The sequence below is a fragment of the Symphalangus syndactylus genome, chromosome 18 (assembly GCF_028878055.3).
Source record: "Symphalangus syndactylus isolate Jambi chromosome 18, NHGRI_mSymSyn1-v2.1_pri, whole genome shotgun sequence".
Lineage (NCBI taxonomy): Eukaryota > Metazoa > Chordata > Mammalia > Primates > Hylobatidae > Symphalangus > Symphalangus syndactylus.
The window spans coordinates 21,654,663-21,670,202 of NC_072440.2; the positions used below are offsets into that span (position 1 = coordinate 21,654,663).

Consider the following 15,540-nt stretch of genomic DNA (forward strand, 5'->3'; position numbering starts at 1 on the left):
TTTAGCACGCCAGGGTCTACCGTGGGGACGCAGGTGGCCAACTCCCAGGGGAGGAACCGAGGCCCGTGGCTGCACACACTGTGCCTGCACCATGCCGTCAGGGGAGGCATCATGTTCCGGCAGGACCAGCAGGATGAGTCACCAGATATGGAAATGACGCTGGCACACAGGAGGTCTGGGGGCCGGGAAGCTCACCTTCGCCAAAACCACAGCTGAGGAGGAACAGCGCTGGGATCCCTGCAATTCGCCGAGCAGGCACAGGCTGCCAGGTGCAGATCCAGGCAGTCAAATGGGTGCATGGTGTGCCTTCCAGCCCAAGGGTAATGGAGGCTGCCCAGCCCTCCAATAACAATAAGCATCACAATAAAAATAACAACACACAGTGGTTGGCTGTTGTGTCGGGCACTTGACACCTGCTACCTTCTCTTACCTCTGAACCTGCCAGTTATGACATGACCCATTTTCAAGAGGAAACCCCGGGGCTCAGAGAGACAAAGGAGCTCTGCCCAGGTCACAGGGCCAAGGAGTGGAGCACCCTGCTCTGACTGCCCCAAAGCCCTCATCCTCCGCACCCCACTGCCTCTGCATCCCACAGAGTCTAGGCTCATTTCGGCTCGGTGGCCAGGCTGAGGCCCTGGGGAGGGGAAGGGGTGTCAGGACACCCAGGGGCAGATGACCTGGGAGGATTCTGACTCAGCCCCACAACTGGAGCAGGAGAGCGCCACACCCTCCTAGGCCTCCTGGAGCCTCGCCAAGGCCTTCCTTAGGCTGTGACATTCAGATATCAGGAGGCCTGCTGGTCCTCACCCACAGGCCAGGCTAGGCTGCCACAGGGGCCTGAGCAGATGAGGAAGCCTGAGCCCCCTGTGATGGCCGACAAGCTCCAGCGTCCCCACATGCAGGCAGCCAAAGGTGCCTGCAGCCACCCGGTAGGAATGAACTGGGCCTGGAGCCAGGCGAGTGGGGCTCCTGGATCCTGGGACAGAGGGTACAACTCAGGACCCCAGGCTGGCACTCCACAGCACCATCCCCAGGGCATTTCCCACAAGGAGCACCTGGATCTCTCAGCAAAGATGGGAGCAGACTGGGAGAGCCCAGGAACTCAGGGCCAGCTGCCTAACAGGCTCACCTCAGGGTAGAGGGTACGGCCGTCTGGGAATGAGGGAAGACAGAAGGGGGAGGCCCTGGGTGAGGGAATGACAGGAGGGGGTCTTCATCCTGTGTAGGGACAGGGGTGCATCTGTGGTGAAAAGCAGGACCCATCTTGGGGCGGCGGGTCCTCCTACCAGGGCGGGCTCCTGTACCAGCCAGACCCTAATGCCCTGCCTTTGACATCTCCATCTCAGCCCCCACCACACCTCTCCTCTCCTCTCCCTCTCTCTCTCCCTCTCACATTCCTCTGGGAGTCGATCAGTGCTTGAGTGACACCCCAGATGACTCTTTGCTATTAATTCCCACACACAGAATGGGCCCCTTGTTCTCTTCTCCCGGAGGAATGGCCGTGGCCAAAGCCATCCCAAGAGTCCCTGACTTAACCCTTCTCCTGGCCGGTCCTCTGCACATCCCACGCCCAGGGCCACAGGGCCAGCAGTAGGGAGGGTGCAGAGAGGGAGTCTGGAAGGAACAGGGGCTCCTTCCAGCCCACAGCCCCTGGAATAAAGTCCCCAGGGTGGGACAGCAGGACCACCCCAACCTGCCCAGGGAGCCTGACGGCAACTCTTCACCTGAGGTTCTCACCAGGCCCTGGAGGTCAGAAGTCCTGTCCAGATGTAAGTGTGAGGCCCAGGGTCCACAGCCTCCCCAGGGCCAGCCTGATGTCTCTGGACCCCAGGGAGTCCCCTTCAAGGGGCAGGTGGAAGGCTCAGACCCTTGGCCTGGCCCTGGCCTTGAGGGGGTTAACACGGACTGGAGGCAGGACACCACCTGTCAGGGCAGGTCTCTGAGGAGAGATGAGGCGGCCATGGCCTCTTTTGATCACAGGAGAAATTGCTCTGTTGAGTAAAAGCCCAACATCCCCTCATTCCCTGCCCCTGCCCCACCCCCAATCGCACCAGAGGCGGGAAGGAAAGGCTAACTTAGACAATGAGAGAGAGGGAAGAGCTTGTGAGGAGAAACTGAGGCCCCGGGAGGGGAAGAACATACCCCTCCACTCCCACTTCCCACCCTCTCCCTGCCTCTTCCCCAATTCCACAAGCTGTCTTGGCTCTCTGGGCGCTGGAAAGCTCTCACCGGAAGGGGACACAAACACCTGCTCTTCCATCAATCTGGGCAACCCTGGCTCTCGCGCCAGGAGATGGTACAAATCCTGCAGTCCATGACTCTGTGAGGGTCGTGTCCCAGGGAGGCTCGGACGCATCCTTACCTCCTGCCTGTCCCCCCTCGATAGACAGTGAGCTGTGGGCTCACAGGAGGTGAGGTCCCTGGGACAGCCAGAGAAAGGACCCCGGGGCAGTGTCAGGGAAGCTGGAAATGGGAAGAGGGAGATGCGGAGCTGGGCACAGGCACGAGGGAGGGGTTGGGTGACCCAGGGCATGCAGGGGACAGAGCCGGGTGGCCTGGGGAAGGTGGGCTGGAGTCAGGTGGGGAAGACTGTGGGTTGCCACGGTTTCCACAAGCCTTGGTTTCTCTAACTTGTCAGCTCTCCCAACCTCTGTCATTTTCCCAGGGTCCTCCCCACATTTACAGAGGCAGGGCAGATGAGAGGTGGCACAGGACAGAGACAGAGAAATTCATGGAGGGAGGGAGAGAGAGAACGCATCAGGAAAAGAAAAACAGGGAGAGACAGAGACAGGGCTGGAGAGAGACAGGGAGCCAGGGCAGGAAGACCAGGACAGGAAGGACAACAAGAGGCAGGAGCAACCAACTGTGGGATGTGGGGTCAAAATTAAAAAGCTTCCCAGAGAGAGGAGGCTAGGGACAGAAAAAGGAGAAGGAGGGAGCAATGGACAGAGAAAGAAACAAGCTGGAGGCCGAAGTGGAAAAGAAGGGAGAAAAGTCAGGGGGAAGAGGCCTTCAGAGGAGGGGATGGAGGGGAGACTCCGGCTGGGAAGCTCAGGGCCCTCCCAGGCCTCTCTGTGTTTGTTCCTGGCAGGTCCACAGCACAGACCCTCCCCAGGCAGCACCCTGCTCCCCATGGCCTGCCACCTGTGTCCCAGCTGGCACCCCAGAGGATGCAGCCAGCAACTGTGGCCCTTGCCTTCCCGAGTAGGACACAGGAGTGGGGTGGCCTGCCCTAGGGGTGGGAGTTTCAAGGCTGGGGAGAGGCCCTTAGACCATCTGTGGTAGTAGTGCCTCCACCAGGTGCATCGTAATCGCAGCGGAGATTTAAAAATACAGATGTCCCACCCAAATCTACCACTCAGAATGGGGCCTGGGAATTAGTCTTTTAAAACTCCCCTGGCCGGGCGCGGTGGCTCACGCTTGTAATCCCAGCACTTTGGGAGGCCGAGGCGGGCGGATCACGAGGTCAGGAGATCGAGACCACGGTGAAACCCCGTCTCTACTAAAAATACAAAAAAATTAGCCGGGCGTAGTGGCGGGCGCCTGTAGTCCCAGCTACTCGGAGAGGCTGAGGCAGGAGAATGGCGTGAACCCGGGAGGCGGAGCTTGCAGTGAGCCGAGAGGGCGCCACTGCACTCCAGCCTGGGCGACAGAGCGAGACTCCGTCTCAAAAAAAAAAAAAAAAAAACTCCCCAAAGGGCTTGTGTTCTTTGGCCCCAGGTTTGGACCACATTGGCAGATGAGGAGAATGACAGTGGCCAGAGAAGGGCTGTGCCCTACCTAAGGTCACATAGCAATTCTCGACAGAGCCCAGCCTTTCAGTGAGGCCTCCCAGGTCCCGCCCAGGGCTCTTCCTCCTGTTGAGTGACACTGCAGCTAGGTCTGCACAGGGCTGGGCACACAGGAAGGGCATAAGTGGGCAGTGCCCTCTCCCTCTTGCTCCATCCCTCCTGCCTCAAGGCCCCAGCCAAGCTCTCCAGGGACTGCCAGGGCAGTCCCCAATTTGAGGCCAGAAACCAAATGAGAGAGAGGAAGGGATTTGCCCAGAACGGGATTTCTGTCCCCCACTGCCCCGCCCTTGTCCCCCTAGTGCCAAGGCCTGGGGCTGTGAGCTCTCTCGCCAGAGATGGGGGCGGAGGGTGGGGCAAAAGGGAGGAGGGGAAGACCCGGCTGCTTCCTGTCCCCCCCCTTTCCCTGCCTCCCTGAGCTCAGGGCTGGGTCCCCTGGGGCAGTGGTGTCTGAAGCTGACAGATCTGCCCTGTCCTTCCTGCCTACTGGGGGAAGGGGTAGAGCTGGCTCAGATCCCCCATCCCCTCCTCCTCTTCCCTAGGTCCTCAGGGGCTTGGCTGCCCATTAAACCCACCCTGGTCCCCCAGGGTGTCCCTGCTCCAGAAGAAGGAAGAGCACTGGACCAGAAGTCACGACCGCCTCCATCAGTGAGAGACCCTGGACAGCCTCATCTAACCCTCAGCCTCCTCCTCGCTCTTTTTTTTTGAAACAGGGTCTCACTCCTGTTGCCCAGGATAGAGTGCAGTGCCACGATCAAGACTCACTTCTTAGACTCAACTTCCCAGGCTCAGGTGATTCTCTCACTCAGCCTCCCGAGTAGCTGAGACTACAGGCGCACACCACCACACCCAGCTAATTTTTTTTTAAATTTTTAGTAGAGATGGGGTTTCACCATGATAACAAGGTAGAAATGGGGTTGCCCAGGGTGGTCTTCAACTCCTAGGCTCAAGTGATCCACCAGCCTTGGCCTCATAAAGTTGGGATTACAGGTGTGAGCCACTGTACCTGCCTCTCCCAGCTTTTTACCCCCCATTCTGTCCTCACCACTCATTCATTCATTCAGGCACTCAGTTGATCACTGAGGACTTACGAAGCTGCCCTCATGAAGCAGACATCCTTGCGGGGAAGACAGATAATGAACAACTAATCTGCCAATAAATATGTGATCATAAATTGCAAGGAGTGCTATAAAGGAAAAGCCCAGGGTGCTGTCAGAGAAAACAGCTGGTACTGGAGGGTCGAGAGAGGCGTCTCTGTAGACATGAGCTTTAGGTGATCCCCCAGGAGGAGGGCCCCCAGCAGGGAAGGATGTGAGGGGACTCCCACGCAGTGCTAAGGGAATGACAGACCCAGGAGACAGACCCACCAAGCTATCTCTCTGATCACTGAGGTTCAGCAAGCACTTATTGAGCATCTGCTGTGTGCTCACATGTGCAACCCCGAGCACTTGGGGGACAAAAGGTGGGAAACAAAAGCAAATGTGGGCCTGTCTGAGTAGAGTCCTAAAGCCCCTGATAGCAAATCTGATAGATGTCAGAGGTTAGCTCCCTCAATGTACTGATGGAGAATGTGCCAGAGAGGGTGGCTGGCTTCCCCAAGATCACACAGCACGAGTTGGGACCTTGGCAGATTCGGGAGCAGCTCCTCCCATTGCACCTGCCAAAGCAGTCACTGCGATTTCAACTCTGGGTTCTAAGCCCTAAACTCTCAATTTGCCACCTGGTAGAGAGGTGAGGTAAATATAAAACACCTGTGCAGGTGGCGCGCAACTGTAATCCCAGCATTTTGGGAGCCCAAGGCAGGAGGATAGCTTGAGCTCAGGAGTTCAATGAGACCAGCTTGGGTAACATCGTGAAACCCTGTCTCTACAAAAAAATACAAAAATTGGCCAGGTGCAGTGGCTCACGCCTCAAATCCCAGCACCTTGGGAGGCCGAGGCAGGCGGATCACGAGGTCAGGAGATCGAGACCACGGTGAAACCCCGTCTCTATTAAAAATACAAAAAATTAGCCGGGCACGGTGGCGGGCACCTATAGTCCCAGCTACTCGGGAGGCTGAGACAGGAGAATGGCATGAACCAGGGAGCAGAGCTTGCAGTGAGCCGAGATCACGCCACTGCACTCCAGCCTGGGCGACAGAGTGAGACTCCGTCTCAAAAAAAAAAATTAATTAATTAATTAAAAATACCACAGGTACCTGTGGTACCAGCTACTTGGAAGGCTGAGGTGGGGGATCGATTAAGCCCGGGAAGTAGAAGCTGCAGTGAGCCGTGATGGCACCCCTGCACTCCATCCTGGGCCACAGAGTGAGACCTTGTCTCAAAAACAACACAAAACAAAATAACACTTGCTCACAGTGAAGCACACACAGCTGAAGGTGAGCTGGGGTGGGTGTGTGTGAGGCCCTCAGCCTGGCAGCCTGGCATCTTAGCAGATATTATACTTCCTGTGTGAACCGAAGCCCCTGACATGTGAACACACCCCAGGGCTGTGCCTGGGTTCCCTGTCGTGATCTCAGTAAGCTCAACTCTGCACCCTAGAAAGGGAAGAGGTTTTCCCGGGCTTGATTATAGCCAAGACATAAGCCATCCCACCTGGAAAATGCGGGGCATTAACTGGCAGTTGAAATGACTGAAAGAGGCAACTACTAGGTCTTGTTTTTGTCAAAGGTGCTAGGCTGAGCACTTGCCATTCCTTACTTCTTTTTTTTCTTTTTTTGAGACGGAGTCTTGCTCTGTTGCCCAGGCTGGAGTGCAGTGACACGATCTCGGCTCACCGCAAGCTCTGCCTCCCGGGTTCACGCCATTCTCCTGCCTCAGCCTCCCGAGTAGCTGGGACTACAGGCGCCTGCCACCATGCCCGGCTAATTTTTTGTATTTTTAGTAGAGACAGGGTTTCACCGTGTTAGCCAGGATGGTCTCAATCTCCTGACCTCGTGATCCACCTGCCTCAGCCTCCCAAAGTGCTGGGATTACAGGTGTGAGCCACCGCACCCGGCCCTTTTTATCCTTGCGACATTGTAGGTATCATGATTCTCATTTTACAGACAGGAGATTGAGGCATGGGAAGGTTACTTAGCTTATCCCAATCTCGCTGGTAAATGGGGCAAGGGCCAGCCTTGAACTCTGGTCTCTGGATCCCCAGCTCAGCTCATCATCACTCGGCTCCCATTTTCATTAACAAGTGACATCAGCGAAGAATAAGGAAACCTTATGTCGGCGAGGAGGATCCTTCAAGCTCAGACAAACACTAAATTCTGACTGTATCACCCCATTTTTACCTTTAAGGGACAGCAGTAAACCGGATGAGAGCAGGAAGATGGGTGGGCTGAGCTCCCTTCCTGCCCAGCCCTGGTCTGGGGCAATGGCCTGGATCACAGAGGAAAATGACAAGGAATCTGGAAGGAGAAGACTCGGTCCCGTTGTCACTTCCTAAGCTGGGCAACCTTGACAGGCCCCTTCCCCCAAGATGCCAGCTGCCTGCCAGTGGTGAAAGGACAAAGGTCTCATCAGCCACGTGCAGCCCACCCTGCTCAGACCATATTTAAAGACAGCTCTTTTCCGCTCCAGGGACAACTCCAATGGACCCATCTCATAAAGGTCCCCTCTGTCCCCTCTCTTCCTTCCCTCCACCTTCCCCACTCTCTTAATCCTCATGCATGTCTGCACCATGTTGCCTAGTGTCTAGACATGTATGAATGAACAAGCTCCCTAAAGACAAGGGGCACACTCACCGCTCTTTATTTACCCCACAGACAGCAGGAGCTTGCCTAGGGTAGGTCCCCAGGAACCCTGGGAACAAAATGTCACAGCAGACATGTCCAGTTCCATGACTAAACAGTCATGTGAGCTCAGTCACTTGCTTCCCCTTCTGCTTTGGTTCCATGGATGGCCATCGGCCCTGGCTCTGCAGCCTCCGTGGTGACTGGGAGCAGACGGGGAACATCTGATGGCAGCATTTTGACAGGATAAGAAGCAACAGCTAATATAAAAATTAGCCGGGGGGCGGGCACGGTGGCTCACACCTGTAATCCCAGCACTTTGGGAGGCCAAGGCAGGCGAATCACCTGAGGTCTGGAGTTTGAGACCAGCCTGGGCAATATGGTGAAACCCCATCCATCTCTACTAAAAGTATAAAAATTAGCAAAGCATGGTGGTGTGCACTTGTAATCCCAGCTACTCGGGAGGCTGAGGCAGGAGAATTGCTTGAACCTGGGAGCCAAATGTTGCAGTGAGCCAAGACCACACCACTGCACTCAAGCCTAGGCAACAGAGTGAAAGAGACTCTGTCTGAAAAAAAAGAAGCAATGACTACTCTAAACCCAAGGTCAACCAACAGACACCTTGGCGGCAGATCCCCAAGCTGCTGGTAACAATAGCCACCATTTACTGGGTTCCGTCATGCGCCAGACCCTGTCTTAATTGTTTACATACATTATCTGCTTTAATCCTCACCACAACCTGGAAGGAAGCTGAGACTCAGAGACCTTAATTCATTTGCCAAGGACACACAGCTAATAAATGGAGGTGTCAGGATTCAAACCTGGAGCTAGAGCCAGGCATGGTGGCACACACCTATAGTCCCGGCTACTCAGGAGGGTGAGGTGGAAGGATCACTTGAGCCCAAGGGTTCGAGACCCCATCTCTAACAATGTTTTTTTAAACCTGGAGAGTCTGACTCAGGAGTGCATGCTCATTCCTTCCCCACATGCTGCCTGCACACATTCTCTTCCTGCAAGCCCTTCATCTGCAGACATCACTCCTATGTAACAGGCACCACGGAGGAGGCGGGAAGGACCCAGCCCCCAAGTCCACACCCCAGCAGGGTCAATGCAGGACAATGAGAACTCTGAAGGCATGGGAACACAGGGAACTGGGGGTCAGTGCCATATTCTATTCAGCTGCTTCCCTGGCCTGACACTGAGTAGTCACCTGGTACACGCCAAACAGGTCTGAACAGAGTTGGAAACCAAGGCAGGGTGACCCCAGAGTAAGGAACATGCACATCTCACTCAGGGGCCATGGTGCCTCCACGTCCACCTCAGGCAACTATGTCCTCTCCAGAACAGGGTGAAACTGGTTTCCATCAAAAACTCTACAAGATGTTAATAGGTGGTAAAAATAATAGAATAATAAATTGAAGATTCGTATTAAATATTTTAAACAAAGAGCAGTTTTTAACTGCAGAATTTAGAACTTTTAGCATGCTTAGAAGCAATGCATCTTTTACTTAAACAGCTTAAAAAATTTTTTTTTAAATAATGGTGGCCAGGCACCGTGGCTCACACCTGTAATCCCAGCACTTTGGGAGGCCGAGGCAGGCAAATCACCTGAGGTCAGGAGTTCAAGACCAGCCTGGCCAACATGGTGAAACCCCGTCTCTACTAAAAATACAAAAAATTAGCCAGGCATTGTGGCATGCGCCGGTAGTCCCACCTACTCAGGAGGCTGAGGGAGGAGAATCGCTTGGGCACAGGAGGTAGAAGTGGCAGTGAGCCGAGATCACGACACTGCACTCCAGCCTGGGCAACAGAGCCAGTCTCAAATAATAATAATAATAATAATAATGGAAACGGGGGTCTCACTATGTTGTCCAGGCTGGTCTCGAGCTCCTGGACTCAAGCAATCCTCCCACCTTGGCCTCCCAAAGTACTGGGATTACAGGTGTGAACCACCACGTCCCGCCCTTACATCTCTAAAAAGAGGAAGCAGAAAGTGGTGTTTCCCAAATTTCTTTCAAGAGATGCCTATCGGTGTCCTGAGGAACACGAAGGGTCTGAGGCATCACCTTGCAAACACTGGATCAGGCATGGGCCTCTTCTTTTGAAATACAATTCATGGGTTATCAAATATGGAAACACTCTCAGAGGTCAGCTAGCCTGCTGATTTTACATTTTACATATGGGGAAACTGAGGCCCAGAGAGGGAAGAAGGTTGCCAAGGCAACACAGGGCCTCCACAGCCATTGGGTCTTGACCCCAGCTCTTGGGGTCCAGAGGCCCAGCTCCAGCTGCCTGTTTGGCTGTGCCAGGTTCCAGGTTTCTACATCAGTCTCTCCCATCAAACCCTCAGCTCCTCAAAGCCAAGGTCTGGTCTCTCTCACCTCCCAGTCCCAGCTCCTGGCCCAGTGCCCTGCACAGAGGACACATTCACAGAAGTTCCCAGCAGCTGGAGAGGCTCAGGGCAGACGCCAGGAAGGGCGTTCCAGCAGCTGGGTACAGATGGCAGGAATGGGCAGTCAACTTCTCTGAAGGCTTCTCAGAAGAGGGCAGAGGCCAGGCTGCCAGAGGCAGTGCTGGGCACAGGCCCCAGCTTCCTGGTTTCCAGAAAGGGTGGAGTTGGAGCGAAGGAAGATTCCAACCCCAGGAGCTGCCTTGCTGGCCTGGGTCTGAGACCCTCCGCTTGAACCAGAAACAGGGAGGGGCAAGAGCCCCTGTTGGGACAGGCCATGGAATGCCATCCTCCTCCCCCAGAGCTCAGACCCTCTGCCTCCAGGAAGCCACTCCTGCCTGCTCCAGCCTCCCTGGTCTTTTCCTCCTTGGAACTCTGACAGCAACTCAGCTCAGGCAAGGTGAGCCAAGGCTGAGCATGGCCTCAGGGGCTCCCAATAGGAAGTGGAGACTGGCCTGTCCTCCAGGCTGTTCAGTAAGGAGGCAGAGCACATCTGAAGGTGTCTCCTCCTCTGAGGGAAAGTCATAGGGAAAAGAATTCCAACCAAGGTGCCCGAGGTGTGTCCTGGAAGAGGGCCTCTCAGTGGGGCTGCAGCAGAGCCTAGACCGCCAGCAGGCAGAGGGAGGCCAGCGCTCCAGGGGAAGGCGGAGCAGGCCCAAAGGCCCAGGCAAGGAGAGGAGGCAGGAGCAGGCCCACCTGCAGCTGCACTTGCAGCCTAGGGCAATAGAGCAGAGTGGTCAGAGGCTGGGCTGGGACCAACCACAGGTCCCAGTCCACACCCTAACATCATTCGCTGGGTGAGCTCAGGCCAGTCGCTGAATCGCTTTGTGCCTCAGTTTCCTCCCTAAAATGAGAATAATAGCATCTACTCATAGGGTTGTTGGGAGGATGAAGTCTGATGACAGGAGCCCTCAGAGCTGAGCCGGCACCTGGAGAGGCCCTAGAGTGTCGCCTTCGCTGTTAAGGGGCATGGCAGAGGAGGCCCACCTATGACAGAGGAGTTGCCTTCGCTGTTACGGGGCATGGCAGAGGAGGCCCACCCATGACAGAGGAGCTTGTCATCCCAAGCAGGAATGCCACCTGGTCTGACATTAGGATTCAAAAGGCAAATGATAAACTCCTGATGCTGAGGCCGCGGTGGCTGCTCGGTTAATACTTGTGCACTTGACCTGAGGTGAGCATCCTCCACACCTCCCAGTGCTGGCCTAATAGCTAAATGATTTCCTCTGACTCACATTTATTGAGCAGTCACTATGCTAGGTAGGGGGAGGTGTGTGTGTGTGTATTCTTATTTAATTCTCTCATCACTTGGGGATATCAAGGGTGCATAAGATTACCAACATCGTACATATGCAAAAGCCGAGTCCTGAGAAGTTAATAGCATGATTTGCTTAAGTCCCCTTGGGTACTAGTGGCAAGATTTCTTGACTTCAAGTCACTTTCCACTACATCTGAGACTGAGGATGACACAGCCTTATCCAAAGGTGGAGGTGGCCTAGAAAACACTCAGGGGAGCTCCCACAGCCACCCCAGTGCAGTCAGACTCGGCTGAAGACCCGCAGGGTGGCTTCTGTCTGTCACTACGCTGCCCTCAACCACTAACCTGTGCCCGTCGGCCCTCCACCTTCCCAGTGCATAGGCCCTCCCCTGTCACACCCCAAAGCTCTCTGGATACCCCAGTATAACCTGCCTGGCTGGCGGGTCCAGTACCCAAGACCCCTCCTCCATCCCTGGTGATTTTGGCTCTGGAAGGGGGTCATTCACAAGCCTCAGCGATCCAGAGACTCCGTGAAGACCTCCCAGGGAACTTCATGCCTGCATCTCAGCCTCAGAAATTCAGAATCAACCAGTCTGGGGTGGGATCTAGGCTCCACTATGTTTTTTGTTGTTGTTGTTGTTGTTGTTTGTTTTTATGAGACAGAGTCTTACTCTGTCACCCAGGCTGCAGTGCTGCAGCGCTATCTCGGCTCACTGCAACCTCTGCCTCTTGAGTTCAAGTGATTCTCCTGCCTCAGGCTCCCACGTAGCTGGGATTACAGGTGCGTGCCAACACACCCAGTTAATTTTTGTATTTTTAGATGACACAGGGTTTCACCATGTTGGCCAGGCTGGTCTCGAACTCCTGACCTCAGGTGATCTGCCTGCCTCGGCCTCCCAAAGTGCTGGGATTACAGGAATGAGTCACCACGCCTGGCTCAGTACGTTTTTCTTTTTTTTTCCTTTTTTTTTTTTTTTTTTGAGACAGAGTTTCGCTCTTTTTGCCCAGGCTAGAGTGCAATGGCGCGATCTCAGCTCACTACAACCTCTTCCTCCTGGGTTCAAGCGATTCTCCTGCCTCAGCCTCCCAAGTAGCTGGGATTACAGGCGCCTGCCACCATGCCCAGCTAATTTTTTTTTTTTATTTTTAGTAGAGACGAGGTTTCACCATGTTGGCCAGGATGGTCTTGATCTCTCGACCTCATGATCCGCCCGCCTTGGCCTCCCAAAGTGCTGGGATTACAGGTGTAAGCCACCGCGCCCAGCCAAGGCCCAGTATGTTTTTCTTAACTCCACAAGTGATTCTAAATTCAACAAGAATTAGAGCCAGTCCTAGGCAACTGATTAGAAATGCAGAACCTCAGGCCCCACCCCAACCTGAAGAATCCCAGTGCGCCTTCCCATTTGAGAAGCACTGCCCTAAACCAAACCCCGTATCCGCAAGCCAAGCCCTGTGAAAGGCCCCCGCAAGGAAACTGGAGGTAGGAGGGCACACAGGCCAGATAGACATAAAGAGTGGATGGCCAGGACCACCCAGGTCGCATCCACACAGCACTCAGAGGTGCTAAACGCTTTCCCTGTGTTCCCTCATCCCATCTCAGCCCTGTCTTCTGAGAGTCAAGAAGGCAGTCTCATGCCTGTGTGGGGAAACTGAGGCTGGGGCAGAGCCTCAACTTGACCAGACCATCCCTCACTCCTGCATGGCCCCTGGCTCTGCAGCCAGTAGATTTCCTGACCTTCATCTCAGTGTATCCTGCAGGGCAGGCAGGCAGGGAGGGAGGGTGACCATCACCCCATGTGACAGATGAGGGACCAGGGACCCAGGGTGGGGAACACAGGCGGAGCCTTCCATAAAGCAGGGCCAGCTCCCTCAGGAAGAGGACTTGGGAGCTGGGGGGTGAAGGGTCACTGCTGACCGGAGGCAGCTCTGCCAGGCAGTGTCATCAGTGGGCTTCACGTTTAACTGACAGGTATTCCTTTCCTCTCCTCCTCTCCGGGGCCCATCTTCTGAGTAAATCTGGGACCTGCCTTAACAAAAGCCAGGCCGAGTTCCAGGAAAACCCTGTTGCTCTGGAAAGGCCTCCTTGGGCCACAGAAGGAAGCCTGGATTTCCACCATCACACTCAGACCGCAGGCCCCTCTCTGCTGTGGAATAAACACCCAGAGAGAGGGCAGGTCACAGAGCCTACCAGACACACCTTGTCATGGACGGTGACAAATCCTCACTTCAGGATAGAGAGGTGATGGGGGGTGGGGTAAGGAGGTCACAAGCATCCCTGGGGAAGGGTCAAGAATGAGGGGTAAAGGGACCCCTGCCACCCCCAGCAGGGAAAGGAGCAGAAGGTGACACTGGCCCTCCTGTTGTCCTGCTGGGGCAGAGGCCCAGGTGTCTTCAGCCAGGATCCCTCCCCTCTCCAAGCTCCCTGCTCTCAGGAATGAGTGTGGGTCCTTCACCCTCCCCTGCTGGAGAATACTGGGTTCCCAGGGCCTGGGATGGGATGGAGGGGATCCCAGTTGCCAGCATGGTGGGCAGGGATGTGTTCGCAGCAGGGGCCCCAACCGCACACACAGCACTGGTCGTCTGACAGCCCTTCCCACCCCCGCTGCAGGCCCACCTGCCTCACCCAACACTGCTCAGCAAAAAGCCCAGCACAGCCCTGAGAGGAAGGCAGTGTCTGTGCGGGGACAAGGGAGAGAGAGAGGGAGTGACCCCTTCTGTCTAGCATGGCTTCCTGCAGACAGTGTGCCCACTGCTACCCCCACCCCCATCCTGGCACAGCTGGACCAAGGAGGGCAAAGGAGGAAGCAGGGAGTTAGAGAGGGGGCAGCTGTGGGACCCCACATTCCACCTCCTAACTCTGGGCTCTTTCCCTCCACAACCACCCTCCTGCCCCAGGGGGGTCTCAGGCCAGTCACAGACACAGCAGAGAGCAGGGAGGTCCTTTTCTCAAAGAGGAGGAACTCAGGGGTGGAAGGATGAGTGGGGACCCACCGGGAGAGAGAGATGCCAGGCAGGCAGGCAGCGGGCGGGCAGCAGCGGGTGTTGGAGGCGACTGTGGGGCAGCCGGGACACGACTGGGCAGATGCTCGTCCCTCGTCCCTCTGTCCATCCAGGGCGGCTCCTCTCCGGGCGGTTCTGAGGCCGAGCGGGCGCTGTTAAAAAGCTTTTTATGTGTGTGTGTGTTAATCACATGATTGCCGTTCACCTGTATTTCGAACAAAGACAGCTCACTGTTTCAAGGCCCCGAACAAGAGTCTGGGCACAGGGAAGAGAAGGGAGGCGGGGGGAGGAGGGTTGGCAGCGCCGGGGGTGGCGTCGAGGAAAACTGGGGGGAGATTGTCCAAGGCCAGCAAGCGAGAGAAAGAGAAAACCCTTATCAAACTCCTAATTCACTGGGCTCCGAGGCCCCAGACACACTGGCCCGATTGTCTGGCTGGTTGTGTGTGTGTGCATGTGTGTGTGTGTGTGTGTGTGTTCCAGTGTCCGCTCCCCCCACCCCCAACATGCCTCTGCCTCGTGTGACTACCTCATTGTGTCCCATTTCCCACCCCCCACACCCCTTTGGCCTTTCCCAAGCATGAGGCCTTGCCTCCCCAGACCCCTTGCAGCCCACTCCAGACAGGACCCCTTGGGGTGGGCTTGGGGCCTTGCCCAGCTGCTGAGGAGCTCAGAACGACACATGGTCGCCAATGTGGCCCCAGCTCCATTGCATACCCCACATACACCCAAACTCGGCCTCAACACCCAGGCAGGGCTATCCTCAGTTAAGAGAAAAGCACTGTGACCTTTGGAGGAGAGGCCAAGGAAAGAGAGAGGAAAAGGTGTCAAGGGAGGATGGGCAGGAAAGAAAAGGGGAGGGAGGAAGAGGTGGGCAGAGGAGGGAAGAGGCAAGGCAAGTCTCCACCCCAAGAAGGGGTGGGGGAGTAGAGGACTTCGTGACAATCAGGATTAGGACTCCCGTACCCTCTCCCAAGACAGGGTGAGCCCAGTGTGGAAGGAGCTGGGTCCCAGGAGGTAGCAACCCAAAATGCCTCTAAGACCTACTGAGAGAGGGCCCCCACCCTGTCCCACCTTGGCCTCCTGGCAGCTTTAGTTTTGTGTTTCCACCTTGAACCAGACCAGAACGTGTGTGTGCTGGGTGTCTGCAGAGAAGGGAGCAGGGGTCAAGCTGGGGCTCTGCACTTCTCAGAGGGAGCCCTGAGAAGTCTCTCTTACTGTGCAGGATGGGGCAGAAAGGGCTGCCTGGGAAAAGGTAGGAGGCAGGGTGAGGAGCTGGGCATCAGTGCCTGGCACACAGTAGGCACTCAACAGGATTTCGCAGATG

General features: G+C 55.6%; 1 protein-coding gene and 1 pseudogene across 1 annotated transcript in view; both read right to left on the reverse strand.

Annotated features, from left to right (window-relative positions):
- Window positions 1–13,171: 13,171 nt before the first annotated feature.
- POLR2F (RNA polymerase II, I and III subunit F) overlaps window positions 13,172–15,540 on the reverse strand; it is a 34,667-nt gene continuing 32,298 nt past the window's right edge. Inside the window, exon 6 of the mRNA XM_063623104.1 lies at window positions 13,172–14,379. The gene's annotated coding sequence lies outside the window, so the exon portion shown is untranslated. The remainder of the gene's footprint in view (window positions 14,380–15,540) is intronic.
- Window positions 13,175–14,059, reverse strand: LOC129467358 (uncharacterized; annotated as a pseudogene).